Source organism: Crassostrea angulata, chromosome 2, assembly GCF_025612915.1.
Source record: "Crassostrea angulata isolate pt1a10 chromosome 2, ASM2561291v2, whole genome shotgun sequence".
NCBI classification, from domain to species: domain Eukaryota; kingdom Metazoa; phylum Mollusca; class Bivalvia; order Ostreida; family Ostreidae; genus Magallana; species Magallana angulata.
Window position 1 is genome coordinate 32093382 of NC_069112.1, and position 5422 is coordinate 32098803.

At 33.5% G+C, this 5422-nt stretch overlaps 1 pseudogene; it reads left to right on the top strand.

Annotated features, from left to right (window-relative positions):
- Positions 1 to 552: 552 nt before the first annotated feature.
- Positions 553 to 3163, top strand: LOC128174914 (uncharacterized; annotated as a pseudogene).
- Positions 3164 to 5422: the final 2259 nt, after the last annotated feature.

Sequence of the window (5422 nt, forward strand, 5' to 3'; positions counted from 1 at the left end):
ATACTATAACAGTTATACTTCAGATAAAAAATCCGTAACATTTCCGTGTCAGCAATGCAAAAACGTCCATGTTTATCGGTAAATGTAAACCATATACATGTAGGTACAGTGTCAACGAAAACTAACTTGCTTTTTGTCAAAAAATGAAATAAATAATAGTTTTTACGATATTTTTAAAGAGTTTCATATTTGAAAATTTCGAAATAGTATAGTATCGATACATGCAAGAACCGTTGTTCAAATTATCGTTGTTACCCCATGGGCTGGGCCTCTTGTATTAATTTTAACCTTATCAGTTCCTTGGTAGCTTAAATTCATAAGAGGTTCTTTAAGATTGGAGAGGAATTTAATATCGATCTTTCGCTTTACCTTTTTAATTTCATGTAGATTTGAAAAGTTTCTGGTTATTTAAACTGTTCTTATTGCATTGTTTGTTTGTATTACATTAGAAGACAATTGTTAAAAAAAAGTATTAATTTTTTACAAATTATTTTAAACGTCAGGGGTTCGTGTCCCGCGGTCAAAAGTAGAGCGAAGACCGTTGACCTTGTTCATTGACAATGGTTGTAGTGATGAACGGAAAGTAACTCTGATATTTTTTCATGTCTGATCAGGTAGCAACCAGAGCAGGATTAGTCATGTTTAGGACACGTATACCAGACAGTTAGCTATTGTGAAATTTCTTGTTAACAAGGTATGTTATCTATCTATAATTGCGTTTAAACGTATCTAACACATTAGTTGCGAGCTAGTGTGATTGAAGCATATAATTCTAATTACATTAGAAATTAAGCTACTTTCGTTTTGCTTATATAACATTCTATTCTACTTGTGGGTCAAGTACAACTATTTCGACTTCATTTATTATAAACTAATGATTTCCAAAAGTTAAGGAGAAGTTTTGAAAAGGGATTTATGATTGTATGAACGTCTTACTTAAAAAGACAAATATCACTCAAAAAGGAGAGGGGTGTTTAAGGTGAATTTTAAAAAGGAAGTAAAAAATATCGTTCAGTCCGATTTAATGTACAGTATGATTTTCTTTTTATCTTTATCATTAAACAAACAATCATTGGTCTTTAATTTTCTTTCCTAGAAATGCCATGGATCCTCATTCTGATGCCCAGGATGTGCCCCGATGTGACCTTTGTGAGACCGCCATAGTACACAACTACTGTGACTTTTGTCATTTCAACCTATGCACGCCATGTATAGGCAAACACATCTCAGATAGATATGACAAACATAAAATAGTCCCATTCCTAGAACGGAGATCAACCCTTATTTATCCGATATGTGGAACACATCAACAAAAAATTTGTGACTTACAGTGCAAAAATTGCAACATTTTAGTATGCTCTTTCTGTACTGCATCAAAACAGCACAAGGGACATACCTTTTTAGAAGTTACAGAAGTTTACAATGAAAAGAAAGAAATTATTAAGGAAGAAACAAAAGAGTTGGAGAATCATATTTCCCCTACGTATGAAGAAATTGCATTGGACCTGGAAAAACAGCTTGCCAACCTGGATGGAGGATATAAGAAACTTACAACAACAATGTCCAAACAAGGAGAGCAATGGCACAGAGAAATCGACATCGTCATCAACAAAATGTAAACCGAAATCAGCGAGATAAAAGTAAAACATAAAGACATTTTAAAGAAACATTTGGATGAAATCAAACAGATACAGTCTCTCATAAAACAAACATATCTGGCTTTGAAGAAAATTGAGAAGTCCACTGATATACATTCTACCATCGATTACAGCTCTAGGATCAGAGATTTCCGAAAACTTCCACCCAAGGTTCAGGTTTCCCTTCCAACATTCATTCCAAATCCAATAGACCGAAAGCAGCTGTATAGTTTGTATGGACAGATCACCCCATTATCTTCTCCTACCAAAGAAAATGTATTTTCACTAAACCAACCCAACACTTCATCAAGACAACTACTGGATAAACCGGAACATGTTGCCACAATACAGACTAGGTATATTAACCTTCGCAGCGTTTCCTGTCTAAATGAAAACAAGATATGGACAAGTGGAGTAACCAATAATATCAAATGCTTTAACATTAAAGGTGTGTTACTTCAGACAGTCAAACAAACTTTAGGAAATAACCCTGATGATATAGCCACGGACAGTGATGGGAATCTTTTGTACACTTCTTTGGAAACAGGGACAGTTAGTATAGTAAAGAATGGACAGACAGAAGTGTTGATCACAATGCAGGGTTGGGCACCATCACAACTGTGTGTCACCTCTACTGGTGATCTACTGGTTACCGTATACAGTGTTGATGAAACTCAATCCAAAGTTGTCCGTTACTCGGGATCTACAGAGAAAATGTCAATTCAACATGACAGAGACGGTAAACCCTTGTACTCAGGGAAAGCGCGTATTAAATACATTACTGAAAACAGAAACAATGACATATGTGTAGCAGATTTTGAGGCTGGTGCTGTAGTGGTGGTGAATCATGACGGGAAACTCAAATGGAGATACACCGGTCATCCCTCAGTTACCAAGAACAAATCATTTAGACCCAGGGGTATCGCAGCAGACAGTCAAATGCATATTATGACAGTAGACAGTTTCAAAAGTTGTATCCACATTCTGGATCAGAACGGACAGTTTCTCCGTTACATTGATAGATGTGGTTTGAATTTTCCTTTTGGTTTATGCGTAGACAGTAATGACAATCTGTTTGTGTGTGAGCATTTCAAAGGCAGTGTAAAGAAAATCAAATATTTAAGATAGACATCATCTATTGCTAAAATGTGATGTAAATTAAAAAAAGAGATGACCTTTTGCAGACTACCTGCTTTGGGAATTTCATATTTGATTTTTTTTAAATACATTTAAACTGGTTTTTTTTATGAGTAATTCATTCACTTATCATTTATAATGGTAATGTTTTTTCCATTGAATACAGATTATTTAAACAATATTTTTCTTTCAAATCAGGATCAGAAGTAATTTTAGTTTTCGTTCAGGAGAGGTGTATTTAGTTTTTATATAAATACGATTCATTATTCAATTGCAATTTCGATATACCATATATATCAAATGTACAATGCAAGTAAAAAGGAGAATTCCACAATGGGTGTAAGATGCACAAAGACCATATCACAGTATGATGGAACAATGATAGCAAAAAAAAACAAAAAACCAGTGTTGCAGGAACAGTTTATGAGTAAAACTTGATTTGCCTATCAAAACAAGTTGTGATTGTCATTTTCATTGTTATGAGAAAATTCCAAAAAACCATTTCATAAAGAATTGGTGTATACAATGGGTGTTCTTGATCAAATTATTGGAATGTTAAAATTCTAAGGCGCACATACATGTTAAAATGGCTTTATTGAAAGAAAAAAAACCCTCGTAGATTCAGCATGGGGCATTCTTAACTATTGTATTTGGTTGGTCCGTCAAATATGATGAACTCTAGTGTGCACGAGTAATAAATCTATAAGAAATAAAGAACATTTTTTTTTTAAATTTTATCTATTCAGATTGTTGTTGTTTTGATTAAACAGTAAGAAAGTCCAAGATTTTTTTTCTCTTTTACCAGCAATTAAGAACTGTTGATACCTGTCAAATAAAAGAAATGAGATATCGGGAACACGATTTAAAGAGGCTTGATAGTAGTGGACATTTTCCTATTGTATTGATCTCCTTTATATAGTTCCGTATGGAAATATAGGAAATAATAACGTAAAAGGTGAAAGTTAAGGAATTTTTCTTTTTTAAATAATAGTTTACAGCTAAACAAACAATATCTTAAAATATTAGGAAGATCTGATGGTTGATATGTTGACCATACAGGCTCCTCAACACCCGAATCCTTGCTAATTAAAAAAAATATATATTAAGTTTGTGAATCGGATTTTAAACTCGCTTCTGAACTATGATAATAAGTAAAAAATAATATTTGTAGTGAGTCAATAAGATGTATGTGCAAAAGTTTGAGCATTGAGATTTTTGAGATTAAAATTGAAAACATGAAATTCTGATATAATTATGCGGAATAAACATTCAGTAGTCATAATTTGCAACATTAAAGTTTTAAGATTTAAAGAAATGAAAACCCTATATAACACACCTTTATTTTAGAAAAGTTGGTTTTAAAAGCAACGTATTGCCTTTTTATCTTATTTTGATCATTGATTAAATAAAATTGCTTTACTTCACTAGTGTACAAAGGATATCTATGTAGAATTTTTAAAGTAACATTGCAGTGTACCCTGAAAGAAATCATACAAAAGTAAAATGTAAACGTCATCATGCAATATACTGTAATATCGGTTATTTTGAGTTGAGGAAATTCACACTAGTCCCACGGTAAGCTTCAAACCGTGTAAAATACCTCCGCGCGTACGGTAAAACATTAAAACCTAAGATTAGTAAATTAGGTGACCCCGTGTTTAATACCCCACACGTTATATTTGACCATAGAAAATGAGTACTTAACCACCAGAGTAAATAGCCACTTTTTTTACTGTAGCCAAATACTGGATGACTGTAAGCTGAAAATAAAAAAAAAGAAACAAATGTTCAAACATAATATACAACTGTATTTTATCTTTTATTTACAATACTGTTTTTATTGTTTTATGACTTTATAAACTAACAATATGACACGATATAACCAATTTCATGTTTGTTAAAATACGTGACTGGCATCATGAGTGCCCTATCTTTTAACGACACAATTTAATGGTGTGGTATTGCAAACAATGTTTTCTTATGTTGTTTTGGGGGACATTTGCGGTTTTTTTTTCGAGGGGTGACACTCTGCGAACGTATTTATTGCACAGGAGTTGAAGCTGATGATTCATATTTTCATACAAATGTGTTAGTGGTATTTTAAAATCCGCTAAATATTAGAGAAAAAGTTTTTTTTTTAAATTATTTTCCTAGGCCATCAAGCAAACACAATGCTTTGATTTCAAACAATTGCGCTATTGAATGCCTGCCTTTGCATCCGATATATAAAGCCACTTTAACAATTGGCGGACGCACAGAAGCGATTAAATATTCAAACGACCGATAAAAATTAGATATGAATCGTAATCTGTTGCCGAAATAATTGCATTTGAAAAAGGTATTCGTACAAAATTCGCACGATCTAAGCGAACGATGTGCGATGTAAACGCATTAAATCTTGCGATATATCTTGCGTCTGTATGCGACTGTTGTACAATGAAAGCGACTGTTGAAAAATAATGCGATAGGATCGCGCGAGAGACCAGGTGATCGGCCAATCAACGTACGCCAATGCGATTGGACTTGCGATCATGCGTTCCATGGCACGAATGCTCGTGCGAGTCAGAGGGGGGTATATGTACTGCCCATTATCGACGTTTTAGTAGACATTGTTGAAAGCGAGAGAACTTGCCGCCCAAGAAGAAACA